Source organism: Salmo salar, chromosome 02, assembly GCF_965601325.2.
Source record: "Salmo salar chromosome 02, fSalSal1, whole genome shotgun sequence".
Taxonomy (NCBI): domain Eukaryota; kingdom Metazoa; phylum Chordata; class Actinopteri; order Salmoniformes; family Salmonidae; genus Salmo; species Salmo salar.
This window is the reverse complement of record NC_138292.1, coordinates 77,349,259-77,368,481: the sequence shown is the minus strand read 5'-3', so window position 1 is coordinate 77,368,481 and position 19,223 is coordinate 77,349,259. Positions and strand designations below refer to the sequence as shown.

The window sequence follows — 19,223 nt, the reverse complement described above, 5'->3', positions numbered from 1 at the left end:
ATCCCCCTCTTCAAAGGGGGAGACACTCTAGACCAAACTGCTACAGACCTATATCTATCCTACCCTGCCTTCCTAAGGTCTTCGAAAGCCAAGTTAACAAACAGATCACCGACCATTTCGAATCCCACCGTACCTTCTCTGCTATGCAATCTGGTTTCCGAGCTGGTCATGGGTGCACCTCAGCCATGCTCAAGGTCCTAAACGGTATCATCATCGATAAGAGACAATACTGTGCAGCTGTATTCATCGACCTGGCTAAGGCTTTCGACTCTGTCAATCACCACCTTCTTATCGGCAGACAACAGCCTTGGTTTCTCAAATGACTGCCCTGCCTGGTTCACCAACTACTTCTCAGACAGAGTTCAGAGATATCCCTCTAGTGGTGTGGGGGCTGTGCTTTGGCAAAGTGGGTGGGGTTATATCCTGCCTGTTTGGCGCTGTCCGGTGGTATCATCGGATGGGGCCACAGTGTCTCCTGACCCCTCCTGTCTCAGCCTCCAATATTTATGCTGCAGTAGTTTGTGTCGGGGGGCTAGGGTCAGTCTGTTATATCTGGAGTATTTCTCCTGTCTTATCCGGTGTCCTGTGTGAATTTAAGTATGCTCTCTCTAATTCTCTCTTTCTCTCTCTCGGAGGACCTGAGCCCTAGGACCATGCCTCAGGACTACCTGGCATGATGACTCCTTGTTGTCCCCAGTCCACCTGGCCATGCTGCTGCCCCAGTTTCAACTGTTCTGCCTGTGGCTATGGAACCCTGACCTGTTCACTGTGATTACTATTATTTGACCATGCTGGTCATTTATGAACATTTGAACATCTTGGCCATGTTCTGTTATAATCTCCACCCGGCACAGCCAGAAGAGGACTGGCCACCCCTCATAGCTTGGTTCCTCTCTAGGTTTCGGCCTTTCTAGGGACTTTTTCCTAGCCACCGTGCTTCTACACCTGCATTGCTTGCTGTTTGGGGTTTTAGGCTGGGTTTGTGTACAGCACTTTGATATATCAGCGGATGTAAGAAGGGCTATATAAATACATTTGATTTGATATCAGCGTCATTGCGCTAACCGGACTATTTTGAGAATGGATAGTGTAAAATGGGGTGCTTGGTAATGTCGTTCAGGCTATTTTGTTTGGATTTCAAAGCACTAGTTTGAATGTACCAGAGTGCAGAATAACTGATGAGTTTACAAATGCTCAAAGTCGGATTGAATATGGCCAGTGTCTGTAAACTTCAGGGAAAAAAACGTATTTTGAATTATTGCCAGCAGCACAGTTAGTCACCAATGTTTTTAACAAAAAGTAAAGAGCCTAACCAGCTCTGCGAGGTGAGTAGAATGGAGAGTGAAGATGTGTTAACTTGTTTATATCTGGAAGTAGCGTTAGCTAAATTAGCCAGTTAGTTTGGGTGCTTGACTGCCTTACGGGAGAACATATTAGGTATTATGATTCAGAAAGTTTGGATCAACCCTGTTCTTAACGGATTTTGGGGTTGAATAATCCTTGTGAGAATCAAGGACAGTGGATATGAGGTAACATTAAAATTGGCAGTATATATGGGCATGAATAATGTTTACGAAGAGTCTAACTTTGTATCACGCCACATTCAAACAATCTCTAAAGTGTTTAGATGTGGGGGTTCTATGTTGATACAATATGTAAACTATGTAGTAAACAGGAACACAAGGAATTATAGCTGTGGTAAAGTACTACTGGCGAAACAAGACCATATTTGGGGGTTTCGAGAACCATGCGACTCGAAGAAAATCCTAGTAGTTTGAAACTCTCAAGTGTTTGTTTAGTTATTCTAAATATATTTATTGAATTGACGTAAAGGAGGAGGAGATAATAGTAATTAAAGTTGCCTCCCTGTAAAAAGTAGAATTTGGTTTGTTTTGGCTATAATCGAAATAAAAATTCACCTGGTAACATAAACGTTAGCAAAAAGAGAGATGTTATGGTTGAGATTGTAGAGGGCTTTCTGAGTTTAAGGGAGGAGATGTAGACTAGGGAATGTATCAAAATAGAGTTAATGTTAGTCAATTGGAAAGTATGGATTTCAAATTTGAATTGATTGATAAATTTGGCGCATTACAGGTTCATCTTGGAATGGTGGATGTTTAATAAGTGTGAAGCAGTGTGATAAATATATAGTCATTGATAAACTAATGCAACAGGTTAAACTGATAGGATTACTGGAAAGGGGCTCTGGGATTGTTTATTTTAAAATGAGGTCAATTCCACTTAATGGAACACTGTATTATCTGATGGGTCTTGAATAGAATTCTTGCTTCCAGGAAAAATGGAAGTCCAATACAGTATGTATGTTAATTAAGGGAGACATAGGAGACCATGTCTCAAACAACTTTTTATTAGATGCCGAGGATCAAATATCATTGATTTCTTAAAGCTGAGAAATTGACTACATTTGCAACAGGAAAATGTATTACATTTAGAAAGGTTAACAGGAACAATCTAAGGTGAAACCGCAATTTCATGTGTTGATTGGTAGATGTTGTCCGTGAAATGAGGCAGAGACTGGAGGACTGTGCCTGAGTTAACGCAGGTTCTGAGAGATGAGCATGTTGTGGGCTATCCTGATGTTGTTGACGTCAGAACGGATGTATGAATGATAGGCCTGAGAGGACCAGCGGCCGAGGAGTTGAGAATTTGTTTCAATATAGATGTCTTTGTCTCCATTCCTTCTTTTCCACTCCTCCTGCACCTTGGAATGTTTTCATAAAATCACTTGTTATTCTTTGTTTATATCAGAAAACAACCCAGCTTCTATTCTATCCACTATTCCAGCCAACCCAGCTTCCAATCTATCCACTATTCCAGCCAACCCAGCTTCCATTCTATCCACTATTCCAGCCAACCCAGCTTCCAATCTATCCACTATTCCAGCCAACCCAGCTTCCATTCTATCCACTATTCCAGCCAACCCAGCTTCCATTCTATCCACTATTCCAGCCAATCCAACTACCATTCTAACCACTATTCCAGCCAACCCAGCTTCCAATCTATCCACTATTCCAGCCAACCCAGCTTCCAATCTATCCACTATTCCAGCCAACCCAGCTACCATTCTAACCACTATTCCAGCCAACCCAACTACCATTCTATCCACGATTCCAGCCAACCCAACTACCATTCCATCCACTATTACAGCCAACCCAACTACCATTCTATCCATGACTCCAGCCAACCCATCTACCATTCTATCCACTATTCCAGCCAACCCAGCTACCATTCTATCCACTATTTCAGCCAACCCAGCTACCATTCTATCCACTATTCCAGCCAACCCAGCTACCATTAACTACCATTCTATTCACTATTACAGCCAACCCAACTACCATTCTATCCACGATTCCAAACAACCCAACTACCATTCTATCCACGATTCCAAACAACCCAACTACCATTCTATCCACGATTCCAGCCAACCCAGCTTCTTATTCTATCCACTATTCCAGCCAACCCAACTACCATTCTAACCCACTATTCCAGCCAACCCAGCTACCATTCTATCCACTATTCCAAACAACCCAGCTACCATTCTATCCACTATTCTGGACCTTTCCAATGCATCACCCTAGTTGGTCTAGTGGCTGTTTATGCAGTATACTGTATGTAGCCTATTGTTGGTCGGAGGAAGGATTGACCAGTAGCAATAGGTAAAGACGGGGCGAGAGGGAAATAATCAAACTTTATTTAAAATGTATTTAAAATAGCAACAAACTTTAGTCAAACAGCAACATGAAGGAGCAACACACTTGACAGTCAAACAACAACATGAAGGAGCAACAAACTTTACAGTCAAACAACATGAAAGAGCAACAAACATTGAAGTAATAGTTCATAGGTCTACATCAAAAGGTCTATATTCTAATCTTGCTATGAATTCAAAACAGTAATGTCCTATAAATTCATAGCTAGCACTTTGCACTTCATTCGAAGGAGTGAAGAAGGCTGATATAGTTCATCTATATTGTAGCTGGTAAACTTTTGCGATTTCAATCAAGAGATTTTGTCAAGAGACATAGTGTTCTCAACAATGACTGTCTCATCCATTACGTTTTGTTACAGGCCAAGACCCTAACCTAGTTTGATATCAGAGAGTTACAGTGCCATGTCTGTGGTTGTGCAATGGGTGGGTGTGTGTGTGTGTGCGTGTGCGTAGGAGGTAGTTGTCTCTAAGAAGGAAAGGAAGCCAGCGGGGGAGGAGAGTGAAGAGCCATCCAGCAAACTCCCCAGCTCCTCTTCTGGAATTTATTTTATTAAAATGTTTATTTAACTAGGCAAGTCAGTTAAGAACAGATTCTTATTTACAATGACAGCCTACCAGGGAACAGTGGGTTAACTGCCTTGTTCAGGGGCAGAAAAACAGATTTTTACCTTGTCAGCTCAGGGATTCGATCCTACGCTATAACCACTAGGCTATCTGCCGCCCCAAAATTTGAGTGAACCTAGAGTATATTCCTAGTCTCTACCTGATACAGCCAGGGCTACCCCTCAGAGTGGATATGAGTGGACATAGTCTATTATCTACCTGGTACAGCCAGGGACACCCCTCAGAGGATATGAGTGGACATAGTGTCTATTATCTACCTGGTACAGCCAGGGACACCCCTAGGAGTAGACATAGAGTATGTTTAATCAATAAGGCCTGAGGGGGTGTGGTATACGGCTGATGCTCTTAAACGCTAGTAAAACCAAATGCATGCTTTTCAACCGTTCGCTGCCCGCACCCGCACGCCCGACTAGCATCACTACTCTGGACGGTTCTGACTTAGAATATGTGGACAACTACAAATACCTAGGTGTCTGGCTAGACTGTAAACTCTCCTTTCAGACTCATATTAAACATCTCCAATCCAAAATTAAATCTAGAATCGGCTTCCTGTTTCGCAACAAAGCCTCCTTCCCTCACGCCGCCAAACATACCCTCGTAAAACTGACTATCCTACCGATCCTCGGGCTTCGGCGATGTCATTTACAAAATAGCTTCCAATACTCTACTCAGCAAACTGGATGCAGTCTATCACAGTGCCATCCGTTTTGTCACCAAAGCCCCATATACTACCCACCACTGTGACCTGTATGCTCTAGTCGGCTGGCCCTCGCTACATATTCGTCGCCAGACCCACTGGCTCCAGGTCATCTATAAGTCTATGCTAGGTAAAGCTCCGCCTTATCTCAGCTCACTGGTCAAGATAACAACACCCACCCGTAGCACGCGCACCAGCAGGTATATCTCACTGGTCATCCCCAAAGCCAACACGTCTTTTGGCCGCATTTCCTTCCAGTTCTCTGCTGCCAATGACTGGAACGAATTGCAAAAATCGCTGAAGCTGGAGACTTATATTTCCATCACTAACTTTAAACATCAGCTATCTGAGCAGCTAACCGATCGCTGCAGCTGTACATAGCCCATCTGTAAATAGCCCATCCAATCTACCTACCTCATCCCCATATTGTTTTTATTTACTTTTCTGCTCTTTTGCACACCAGTATTTCTATTTGCACATCATCATCTGCACATCTATCACTCCAATGTTAATTTGCTAAATTGTAATTACTTCACTACTATGGCCTATTTATTGCCTTCCTCCTCACGCCATTTGCACACAGTGTATATAGACTTCATATTTTTTCTATTGTGCTATTAACTGTATGCTTGTTTATTCCATGTGTAACTCCGTGTTGTTGTTTGTGTCGCACTGCTTTGCTTTATCTTGGCCAGGTCGCAGTTGTAAAGGAGAACTTGTTCTCAACTAGCCTACCTGGTTAAATAAAGATGAAAAAAAATATGTATACCATGGCTGTCAGCATTCAGGGCTCAAAACACCCAGTTTATAATCTCTATTATCTCCCTGGTACAGCCAGGGACAGCCCTAGGAGTGGATATGAGTGGACATGGAGTATATTCTATATTATCTCCCTGGTACAGCCAGGACCACCACTAGGAGTGGACATAGAGTATGTTTAATCAATAAGGCCCAAGGGGGTGTGGTATACGGCTAGTTTACCATGTCTGTCAGCATTCAGGGCTCAAAACACCCAGTTTATAATCTCTATTATCTCCCCGGTACAGCCAGGGCCACTGGCTGTTCTTAGCATGATGCAACACGGAGTGCCTGGACACAGCCTTAAGCCATTGTATATTGGTCTCTAAATAAACAGTCTCCCTGTCCACAACTGGTATATTGTAGAATTCTATAGCTGGCTAGACAGCGGTGCTGTCCACTCAGTAGTGCTGAATGTCACCATCAGCTGAGCTCCTTTAAACTCCTATGTTTTCCTTTGTAGTTGCTCATTTTCACCATTTGTTTGCCATGTGCCCTTGATAGAAATAGCCTTTATTACAAAGCATCATATTTATCCGTTGATTTGTCATTGTTTGCTTTTGTCAGTCAGCTGTTCAGAGCGCTCATTGCTTTGTTTTTCAGGTGTGCGGGGGTAGGCTACTGGTGTTCTCTGTGTGAGGGGGTAGGCTACTGGTGTTCTCTGTGTGAGGGGGTAGGCTACTGGTGTTCTCTGTGTGGAGGGTAGGCTACTGGTGTTCTCTGTGTGAGGGGGTAGGCTACTGGTGTTCTCTGTGGAGGGTAGACTACTGGTGTTCTCTGTGGAGGGTAGACTACTGGTGTTCTCTGTGGAGGGTAGACTACTGGTGTTCTCTGTGGAGGGTAGACTACTGGTGTTCTCTGTGTGAGGGTAGACTACTGGTGTTCTCTGTGTGAGGGTAGACTACTGGTGTTCTCTGTGTGAGGGTAGACTACTGGTGTTCTCTGTGTGAGGGTAGTCTACTGGTGTTCTCTGTGTGAGGGTAGTCTACTGGTGTTCTCTGTGTGAGGGTGGACTACTGGTGTTCTCTGTGTGAGGGTAGTCTACTGGTGTTCTCTGTGTGAGGGTAGTCTACTGGTGTTCTCTGTGTGAGGGTAGACTACTGGTGTTCTCTGTGTGAGGGTAGACTACTGGTGTTCTCTGTGTGAGGGTAGACTACTGGTGTTCTCTGTGTGAGGGTAGACTACTGGTGTTCTCTGTGTGAGGGTAGACTACTGGTGTTCTCTGTGTGAGGGTAGACTACTGGTGTTCTCTGTGCCCAGAAGTACTAGACCATTTATTTAACTTTATTGTTGCATCTCGTTGTGTTGTTGTTCTCCGGTGGCTAGCTAGGCGGCTAGCTAAAATTGTCCCTTTTCTAAATTAGGATGGAGATAGGGATTTGGACTTGCGGTTTTACTTAATTCTCCATACTGGCCAATGATTATAACAACGATTCTGATCCAACCATTAATTCATACATTGTTGTAACCCTGGCCTGAGAGGATGGAAGTTCAATAATTATGTAGCTAGATGTAGAAGGCTAATGTTAACTAGAACGTTGCCCATGAATGGAAGTTAGGCTACCGAGCAAGCATTTTTAACTGGTAGTATAGGACAACTAAAAATAATAGACCGTTTAGTCTGAAAGGGAGGATGATGGCATTGGTGTTTATCTACAAGTAGGGTGAGTCAACATGTTTTCCTTCTTGCACGAACACACACACACACACACACACACACACACACACACACACACACACACATCAGAACCATGGACAGCCACATATTTAGCTTACGTTTTGCTTACGTTGATTGGATTAAATTGTGTTTGGTATCTTTTAGTTGTCACTGTATTAGACTAAGCAGAGGTGATTTGTTGAAGTGGTGTACATGTAATGTGCTTTGTGGACTTCACTGGACAGATGTTGCTCTCCGGTCTTGTGATAAAACAAGGTATGGTTGAATTTATTCTGCTGCTGTGTCTTCTTATTTTCTCTGCCTGAGGCCTATACAGTGCATTCAGAAACTATTCAGACCACTTTACTTTTTCCTTTACGTTACAGCCTTATTCTAAAATTGATCAAATAATTTTTCCCCCGATCAAACTACACACATCTCATATTAGCAAAGCAAAAATAGTTTTTGTGACATTTTAGAAAAGTTATAAAAAATAAAAACATAAATACCTTATTTACATAAGTGTTCAGACCCTTTGATATGAGACTAGACATTGAGCTCAGGTGCATCCTGTTTCCATCGATCATCCTTGAGATGTTTCTACAACTTGATTGGATTCCACCTGTGGCAAATTCAATTGATTGGACATGACTTGGAAAGGCACACACCTGTCTATATAAGGTCTCACAGTTGACAGTGCATGTCAGAGAAAAAAAACCAAGCCATGAGGTCGAAGGAATTGTCTGTAGAGCTCTGAGACAGGATTGTGGCGAGGCACAGATCTGGGGAAGGGTACCAAAATAATTATGCAGCATTGAAGGTCCCCAAGAAGACAGTGGCCTCCATCATTCTTAAATGGAAGAGGCTTGGAACCACCAAGACTAGAGCTGGCCGCCCGGCCAAACTGAGCTATCGGGAAAAAGGGCCTTGGTCAGGGAGCTGATCAAGAACCCGATGGTTACTCTGACATAGCTCCAGAGTTCCTCTGTGGAGATGAGAGAACCTTCCAGAAGGACAACCAGCTCTGCAGCACTCCACCAATCAGGCCTTTATGGTAGAGTGGCCAGACGGAAGCCACTCCTCAGTAAAAGGCAGATGACAGCCCACTTGGAGTTTGCCAAAAGGCACCCAAAGGACTCTCACACCATGAGAAACAAGATTCTCCAGTCTGATGAAGCCAAGATTGAATTATTTTGCTTGAATGCCAAGTGGCACGTCTGTGTGTGTGTGTGTGTGTGTGTGTGTGTGTGTGTGTGTGTGTGTGTGTGTGTGTGTGTGTGAGCTGCTTCTAAGAAAGAAAGGAAGATGGCAAGGGAGGAGAGTGAAGAGACGTCCAGCGAACTCCTCAGCACCTCTTCTGGAATGGGAGTGAACATACAGTATATTATCTACCTGATACAGCCAGGGCCACCCCTCGGAGCCTGGTTCCTCTCTATATTTCTTCTTAGGGTCCTGCCTTCCCTAGCCACTGTGCTTCTGCTGTTCTGAACTTGGGTATTGTGAAGAGACCTCTGGTGGCATGTCTTGTGGGATATGTATGGGTGTCTGAGCTGTGAGCTAGTCTCTTAACCAGATAGCTTGGTGATTTCAATGTCAATAACTCTCACAAAGACAAGCAGTGGTGCAGTTAATCTCTCCTGTACTTTGAGCCTGGAGAGATTGACATGCATATTATTTATGTTGGCTCTCAGAGTACATTTAACGGCCAGACATGCTGCTCTGTTCTCTACTAAATGTAATTTGCCTGTGTCACTAGACCATATGACTGTACAATAGTATAGGTGCAACAAAACTAGGGCCTGTAGGACTTGTTTATAGTGATGTCAGGAATGCAGAGCATCGCTTCATTACAGCTTGACCTTTCCAGTCTTAGTTACCATTGCATCAATATGTCTTGACTATTAAAGTTTACAATCCAGGTTTACACCAAGCAGTTTAGTCTCTTACATTTTCTCAATTTCCACATTATTCATCACAAGATTTAGTTGAGGTTTAAGATTTAGTGAATGGTTTTGCCGAACCATAGTGCTTTTAGATATTTAAATATTTAGTACTTGCCGATTACTTGCCAAAAACGTATAATAATGTCTGCATCTCGTTGTTAAGTGTTGCAGTGATTTCACTTGCTTTGGTAGCTGACGTGTATAATGTTGAGTCATTGCCATACACAAACTCAGCAAAAAAAGAAACATCCTCTCACTGTCAACTGCATTTATTTTCAGCAAACTTAACATGTATAAATATTTGTATAACATAACAAAATTCAACAACAGACATAAACTGAACAAGTTCCACAGACATGTGACTAACAGAAATTGAATACTGTTTCCCTGAACAAAGGGGGGTCAAAATCAAAAGTAACAGTCAGTATCTGGTGTGGCCACCAGTTGCATTAAGTACTGCAGTGCATATCCTCCTCATGGACTGCACCAGATTTGCCAGTTCGTGCTGTGAGATGTTACCCCACTCTTCCACCAAGGCACCTGCAAGTTCCCGGACATTTCTGGGGGGAATGGCCCTAGCCCTCACCCTCCGATCCAATAGGTCCCAGACGTGCTCTATGGGATTGAGATCCGGGCTCTTCGCTGGCCATGGCAGAACACTGACATTCCTGTCTTGCAGGAAATCACACACAGAATGAGCAGTATGGCTGGTGGCATTGTCATGCTGGAGGGTCATGTCATGAGGTAGGAGGATGTCTTCCCTGTAACGCACAGCGTTTCGATTGCCTGCAATGACAACAAGCTCAGTCCGATGATGCTGTGACACACCGCCCCAGACCATGACGGACCCTCCACCTCCAAATCGATCCCGCTCTAGAGTACAGGCCTCGGTGTAACACTCATTCCTTCGATGATAAACGCGAATCCGACCATCACCCCTGGTGAGACAAAACCAGGACTCGTCAGTGAAGAGCACTTTTTTCCAGTCCTGTCTGGTCCAGCAGCGGTGGGTTTGTGCCCATAGGCGACGTTGTTACCTGTGATGTCTGGTGAGGACCTGCCTTACATCAGGCCTACAAGCCCTCAGTCCAGCCTTTCTCAGCCTATTGTGGACAGTCTGAGCACTGATGGAGGGATTGCGCATTCCTGTCCCGCAGGTGTGATGTTCAGATGTACCGATCCTGTGCAGGTGTTGTTACACGTGGTCTGCCATTGCGAGGATGATCAGCTGTCCATCCTGTCTCCCTGTAGCGCTGTCTCAGGCATCTCACAGTACGGACATTGCAATTTATTGCTCTGGCCACATCTGCAGTCCTCATGCCTCCTTGCAGCATGCCTAAGCCACGTTCACGCAGATGAGCAGGGACCCTGTGCATCTTTCTTTGGTGTTTTTCAGAGTCAGTAGAAAGGCCTCTTTAGTGTCCTACCTTTTCATAACTGTGACCTTAATTGCCTACCGTCTGTAAGCTGTTAGTGTCTTAACGACCGTTCCACAGGTGCATGTTCATTAATTGTTTATGGTTCATTGAACAAGCATGGGAAACAGTGTTTAAACCCTTTACAATGAAGATCTGTGAAGTTATTTGGATTTTTACAAATTATGTTTGACAGACAGGGTCCTGAAAAAGGGACTTTTCTTTTTTTGCTGAGTTTAGATACAGTGGCCAGTGGCAGGTCATTAGTAAAGATTGAAAAAAATAAAGGCCTAAACAACTGCCTTGGGAAATGGCTGACTAACACGATTATGTTGGAGAGGCTTCCATTAAATAACACCCTCTGTTAGAACACCCTCTGTTGGAACACCCTCTGTTGGAACACCCTCTGTTGGAACACCCTCTGTTGGAACACCCTCTGTTGGAACACCCTCTGTTGGAACACCCTCTGTTGGAACACCCTCTGTTGGAACACCCTCTGTTGGAACACCCTCTGTTGGAACACCCTCTGTTGGAACACCCTCTGTTAGAACACCCTCTGTTAGAACACCCTCTGTTAGAACACCCTCTGTTAGAACATCCTTTGTTAGACAGGTATCTCTCGATCCACGATATAGTAGGGGATATAAAGCCATAACACATACGTTTCTTTCAGCAGCAAATTATGAGCAATAATATCAAAAGCTGCACTGAAGTCTAACAAAACCACTCCCACAAGCTTCTTATTATCAATTTCTTTCAGCCAATCATCAGTCATCTGTGTAAGCGCTGTAGATGTTCAGTGTCCCTCCCTATAAGCATGCTGAAAGTTAGTTGTTAATTTGTTTACAGTGAAATACAATTATATCTGGTAAAACACAATTTTTTCCAAAAGTTTACTAAGGGTTGATTAGTGTAACATTTTAAATGCTCTACTCAGTGTGCATTCTCAAGGTTTGCATGTTCTGTAAACTGTCTTAAAATGAGAGATGTTGTTTTCTGTTATATAGTTGCAATGTGCTTGTGGTTTAGTCACAGGGTAGGGGACAACAGAAGAAGAGGAGCTAGTTTGTCTACATCCATGAGCCATTGACTCAACGCCCAGAAAATGGCTTAGACAGGACAAAGACCTCTTTCCTCCACCTTGAGACTCAGCCTGAATAGATAACAGCATCTCTCAGTCTACAACCCTGATACTAATTAATTTGATCTCTGTCTGCTTAGTCATGATTAGGAAATGTGTTTGTACAGCAGTATAAAGAACAATTGAATGGACTGCCCTTTCAAAGTTCCTGACAGACTTGTACCTTACCTTGTGCATTACGTTTTTTGGAACCTCTTCGGTCGTAATATAATATAGAACATTCATTTAAGTTAGACTTTATGTCCCTGGTGGTAATTTCCACGACAATTCATAGCAGGCTATAAAAGGTAAGAATCTTTATTTTCTAAATCTCTCCATTAATTTCCATCTTGCTTATATGGGGATGAGGTAGGTAGATTGGGTGGGCTATTTACAGATGGGCTATGTACAGCTGCAGCGATCAATTAGCTGCTCAGATAGCTGATGTTTAAAGTTAATGAGGGAAATACAAGTCTCCAGCTCCAGCAATTTTTGCAATTCGTTCCAGTCATTGGCAGCAGAGAACTGGAAGGAAAGGCGGCCAAAGGTGGTGTTGGCTTTGGGGATGACCAGTGAGATATAACTGGGAGAAGGAGAAATGGGGAAGGCTTGGGCGAGCAGCTGTGGGGGGTGCAGTGCTGTTGTCCGCAGTAGGGGTAGCCAGGTGGAAAGCCCGGCCAGCCGTAGAAAAATGCTTATTGAAATTCTCAATTATAGTGGATTTATAGGTGGTGACAGAGTTTCCTATCCTCAGTACAGTGGGCAGCTGGGAGGAGGTGTTCTTATTCTACTGGAGGCAGGACCTGAGCATCCTCCGCTCCAGGAGGCAGGACCTGAGCATCCTCCGCTCCAGGAGGCAGGACCTGAGCATCCTCCGCTCCAGGAGGCAGGACCTGAGCATCCTCCGCTCCAGGAGGCAGGACCTGAGTATCCTCCGCTCCAGGAGGCAGGACCTGAGCATCCTCCGCTCCAGGAGGCAATCTCCGTACTATTATTTTTAGGCAGACTTCTGTCCAATGAAACATTTCCCAAAAGAGAACATTGAGCTTGCTCTGATATACTACAATGACAAATGAGGCAATTAACAAATTAATTTACAATGTTGTTTAGGGCAGTTGAACATCATTCATAAAATACTAAAATGTTACAAAATTAATAGTAAAAAAGCTTTTTCTTTTTAAACACAACATCCTAACTAGGAACAACACCTGTAATTACCTCATGTGATCTCTCTCTAACTTCTCAGCAGCTCACCTCGGTCCATCTTCCTCATTGTGTTCAGTGTGATCTTCACAGCTCTCTCAGGGCCGTATCTCTTCACCATCTGATCCACTGTGACACTGTATCCAAACTGGCTGCGCACATGCGCAAATTGATTTTGCCCCTCAACAAATGCAATCACGACACGCAGTTTCAAAAACAAACTCTGAACCAATTATATTAATTTAGGGACAGGTCGAAAAGCATTAAACATTTATGGCAATTTAGCTAGCTAACTTGCAGTTGTTAGCTAATTTGTCCTATTTATCTAGCTTGCTGTTGCTAGCTAATATGTCCTGGGATATAAACATTGAGTTGTTATTTTACCTGAAATGCACCAAGTCCTCTACTCTGACAATTAATCCACAAATAAAACGGTCAACCGACTTGTTTCTAGTCATCTCTCCTTCCAGGCCTTTTCTTCTTTGGACTTTATGTTGCGATTGGCAACTAACTTTCATAAAGTGTATTACCACCACCGACCTCCGTTCGTCTTTCAGTCACCCACATGGGTATAGACCAATGAGGAGATGGGAGAGGCAGGACTTGCAGCGTAATCAGCGTCACAAATAGAACTGACTTCTATAGCCCTTGGCAATGCAGACGCTCGTTGGCGCACACAATAATTGAATAAAATGTATGTTTACATTTGTTTTGCAACGCTCGCACAGGCATGCGGCGCAGTCAGCATGTCCGTGTTATCCAGCTGGCTCTCTGGGATGGGAGAAAAGCCTAATATCCAGCCAATAGTCAGGTGAGACTGAAATGTCACAGCGGGCAGCATGACAAAAATGGAATTATCAATGCAACAAAAAATGGTGTGCCCGAACAGCCGGAAAAAACCTTGCCAGAAGTACAAAATTACCAAAAACATCACAAAATGATGTCATAATATATGCACGAATAAGAGATGACTCAGCGCCAGCCGAACTGAAGCATGCTGACGCCTTTACTCAGCAGGTTAGGTTAATTAATGTAGCAGGTTAGAATCAGGTTAAGGTTAGAAAAAGGGTTAAAGTTCTCCTAACCTGATACATCTGTGACCGGAGGCGATTTTCGTATCAAAGTTGCATGAAAAGAGTGTGTCCCATAAACTTACTTGATGGTTTGAATGTTGATTTCTTTAAGTAGCCTGCTCAGACTGGTCTCATAGACTAGATGTAACATAGTAAAAGTAAATCCAGGACACTGATATTAGTATAACACAAACGTCTAGCAACCCAAAAGGTGGTTTGAATCTCATCACGGGCAACTTTGCAACTACTTACTACTTTTTATCTACTTGGCATGTTAGCTAACCCTTCCCCTAACAAATTTTTTTTGCTGACCCTTCCCATTTAAGCTAACCCTAAACGTAAGTATATTGGGGCTCCCGAGTGGTGTAGTAGTCTAAGTCACTGCATCTCAGATGTGTCACTACAGACCCTGGTTCGATTCCAGGCTGTATCACAACCGGCTGTGATTGGGAGTCTCATAGGGGGACGCACAATTGGCCCAGCGTCGTCCGGGTAAGGGCTTGGCCGTAGGCCGTCATTGTAAATAAGAATTGGTTCTTAACAGACTTGCCTAGTTCAAAAAAAGGTTTAATTAAAAATAAATACTCCATGAAGGAACTGCTATGTGGAGGAACAATCCCACCAAATCATAACATATCACATGAAATGGTTGATGGACATCCACAAAATAATACATACGAAACGTAACAATGTCTAGATTTTGCGTACGTCATAATAGGAAATGCGTTGAGACGACGTTAGCCTACTTTTTCCAATGGAATGTATGTGGAGGCATGCATGTGTTCAGGCTTAACTGGAAGCGACAGACTTGTGTCGTACAGGCTACATTAAGGTTTTACCCCAGACATCAACAACTGAGTCATACTACCTTGTTTGTATTCATTAGTGCAAACCATACCAAACAGTTTTGCAACGTAGCATAAACGGTTCACTTCAAACGTAAACGGCTTCCGTTGGGCACGGCTTTTCACATTTCATCTCCTCTCTTTCACACAAAACACATCTCTTCGTGGAAAACGTTTGGATTCAACAGTTGATTCGAACGAGGAAATGTTTGTTTGTAGTTATAACCGGTTCTGAGAAGACGCCCTAGGCCTATACTAAAATATGCACACTCTCCGTGGGGCAAACAGGCGCTGAACGAGTTCACACCCATCTAATAAAAAATGTAACACATTTTCAACGAGAGTATACAATAACACTTCATCGTCAACTTTATGAATAGCCTAAAAATGGTCGTTTTACCTTTTAATCTCTTGCTCAACAGAAGCAGAGTCTGATCATCCGGTCGTTTTCACAGCTCATTTACATATCAGGTTCTCCCTCTCTAGTTGCGTTCACCTGGTGTATATTCATTAATGCACACTGTAATCCTGCAAAACGTTTTCAGGATGTATGAGACTTATTCTAGTCTCTAGCGCCCCCCGGTGGTTCAGCAGGAAAATACGGTGTGATGTGTGATGACGGGAAAGAGGTGGAGGAGGTGTTAGATGGAAATTAATACAGTAGCGTTAACTCATGATACAATTCACGCAGAAATTATAAAATGTAAATGATTCAATTACTTTTTATTTGTAGAATGTGCCTCATGAATATATCATTTAAAAATGATACACGAAAAGGAACACTTACACAACTAAATCTCCTGGTGAAGACAGGAAATTATATTTACCTGATGTAGCGCCATCTTGTGGTGTAACTGTAAATAAAAATATAACTTGTTAACACTTGTTTAAAAGGTCCGTAAAATAGCCTTTTGAGTAACCAGGTTTACATCCAACCATTTCATCATGCGGATGAATAACTTGATGCATGAAAATAGTCATGACCGGCCTGATGGGAAAAGGAAATGCAGTTTAATAGGCTTCAGATTAAATGCATTATGATAAACTTCCCAGGAAGGTGAATGTGCATGGTGATGAGGTTGATGCACCTTTCCAATAAATGTCGAGGGTCTTATTCTGGTGACATGTTGGTCTATGCTTGGATTATCCATAATAATCTCATAATGTAGGTAGCCTACCCGCTCTGTGTTCAGCTGTTGGCTAGAGTGCACGTGCCAAGTCCAGTGTAGGCACATTTGCAATATAACGCAACAGTTTTTGTGACAAAACCATCAGTAGAGTTGAAAATATGACGGAAACTCATATTTTCATTCATAACTCATTTTCATTCAGTACATGGTCATTTAAACTACGTCAAATTATTTCTATGTCCACTACATCACCACGCACACAGCATTTTATCTGCAAAAGAGCTCACCAGTTTGTAGTTTTAAACCCGTAAATGAGTTACCTCTGTTGCATTCAACCATCCCTATGTGAAATGTTAATGGGGAAAGAATAGGATAAATGCCTCAAATGAGGTCCGAGGTGAACACAGGATTGTTTTCACATAGGCTTTGACCAACGAACCATGGTGGAGTTAGTGCCTACACAATGACGCCATTACTATTGCTCTCTATAAATCAATGTGATGGAAAGATGAATGTTTTTTTAAATACCTAAGGTCACTAACTGCACATTGCTAGTTAGTTGCAATATTGTAGCTATTAGCGCGCTATTTCCTAGCTGGGAGAGAAGCCCTTTGCCTTCACAGAAACATCAATATCTTCGCTTAATTCCTTCTCTTTTTTTCATAACATCTAGTTAACGGTGGTTGCGTTATCTTCAAACGATCTAGAATCGTTGGCTAGCTAATCTTTGTCAAGCTAACTTTGGTATCATTGGAAGCTAACGTTAGGCTATTCAGCACTAGCCAGAGTTTTAGCAATCTCATTCCATACATTAGCTAGCCAGTTGCAAGCTGGCATTTATATTCACTAACTAGCTCCATACTTTTGCCGATTTTATTTAGCATTTTGTATTGTTTACTAGCTCGTCAGTCTGAAACAAAGGTGAGCATGGCAATGAGACAGACACCACTCACCTGCTCTGGCCACACAAGACCTGTGGTGGATCTAGCCTTCAATGGCATTACCCCATATGGTTATTTTCTCTTCAGTGCCTGCAAAGATGGCAAACCCATGTTGCGCCAGGGAGACACGGGACTGGATCGAAACGTTCCTGGGTCACAAGGGTGCTGTCTGGGGGGCCACTCTGAATAATGAAGCCACCAAGGCAGCCACTGCTGCTGCAGATTTCACTGCGAAGGTGTGGGATGCCGTGACTGGAGATGAGGTCCTCAGGCTGGCACACAAGCACATTGTCAAGTCAGTCAATTTTACTCAGGACAGCAGTTGTCTGTTAACAGGAGGGAATGATAACAAAATACGCATCTACAACCTCAACAAACCGGAAGCAGAAACGCAAGAGATTACAGGGCACACGTCTGCCATAAAGAAAGCCCTGTGGTGTAAGAACGACACACAGATCCTCTCTGCCGCTGATGACAAAACCGTACGACTGTGGGACAGGAATTCCACTGAGGTTGTGAAGCAGCTCTCCTTCGACATGTCAGTCAGCAGCATGGAGTACATCCCTGACGGAGAGGATTTGGTCATCACCTATGGAAAGACCATCGCATTCTACAATGCCCTCAGCCTTGACATGATAAAGACTGTGGATGCCCCTGCCTCCATTCACTCTGCCTCACTGCATCCAGATAAGGACTTCTTTGTTGCCGGGGGAGATGACTTCAAGCTCTACAAATTTGACTACGGCACCAAGGAGGAGTTGGAGTCATACAAGGGCCACTTTGGGCCAGTCCACTGCGTGCGGTTCAGTCCAGACGGGGAGCTGTATGCCAGTGGCTCTGAGGTTGGTACACTACGGCTGTGGCAGACTGCGGTCGGCAAAACCTATGGCCTGTGGAAGTGTGTCCTTCCTGAGGAGCGGGTGTCCGAGAACTCTAACACAATATACTGCACTCCTGCTGCTCCTGAGATCAAGGCCTGAGATGGGGGAGGAGATGAAAGAAAGGAGAGCAGAAGGAGGAGAAGAGCAGGGTGTTCCAGTCTCTTCAGAACACCAAGCCCCGGCAAGGACCAGGGCCCCTCCTCTTAACCATGGAACTGATCTGTAGTTGAGCTCCCGATTTACACACGTGTTCAGGCAGACCCAACACACACATGTACACACACAAAATGGATTCTAGTGGTAATTAGAAGAACACACACACACACACACAGAGATTGGGCTCCAGAGGAAAGTAGTAGACCTGTGAGCATCAGGCTCATCGCTGCCTGCTTTCTCTCTGATCAGCTCAGTCTGTCCCCCCTGATCTGTTTGTCTGTATGTTCAACACTGTGACCCCATGAGCAATTTTTGTTTTAAATGTATTAACTTCAGGGGCAATTTGGTTCTCTGGGATTTTTTTCTCCATTTTACAATAAGGGAATACACACATAGTTACATGGGGAGGGAAACTGATGCTATCTTTGAGAAATTATGTTAATTTTCTCAATGAATTATCTTATTCAGTAAAAGTGGTATTTTGTCCAAAGGTGTACCCTAAACTAATATATGGGGTAATGTTCTCTAACAGGCCAGAGAGTAAAATTACTTAAGTTGTTTGTTTTGTATTTTTGTCCTTGGTTGCATCTTTGCAGTTATGTAATTAAATAAAGAGATACATACATAAAAAAAAATGTGATGGAAACATCTCTGGTGGGAAAATTTGCCTATCGTTTTGTGGCGATTTCTGAATATTTGCATGAAAATCTGTCGCAAACTGGATGGTAAACTAGCTAAAGACTAAAACATCACCCACAATATTTTTCCCCGATTAAAAATTATCTTGTGAAACTACCAGGAAGTCTGAAAAGACAGACTGAGTGGTCGGGGCGGTAATAAGCTGCTCACCTTGACTGACAGTTCTTTGAAACGCCTATGTCATGCAACATTGACGACATTTGCAATTAAATTACCTCAAGCTAATTTGCTAATATACAAAGCAACTCATATCATGGTTTCACAAATTATTTGTTTATCCTATTTGGTTATTGTAAAAGCATCAATAAAGA

The 19,223-nt window shown here is 43.2% G+C and overlaps 1 pseudogene; it reads left to right on the top strand.

Annotated features, from left to right (window-relative positions):
* The first annotated feature begins 17,109 nt into the window (after nt 1-17,109).
* Nucleotides 17,110-18,192, top strand: LOC106592865 (serine-threonine kinase receptor-associated protein pseudogene; annotated as a pseudogene).
* Nucleotides 18,193-19,223: the final 1,031 nt, after the last annotated feature.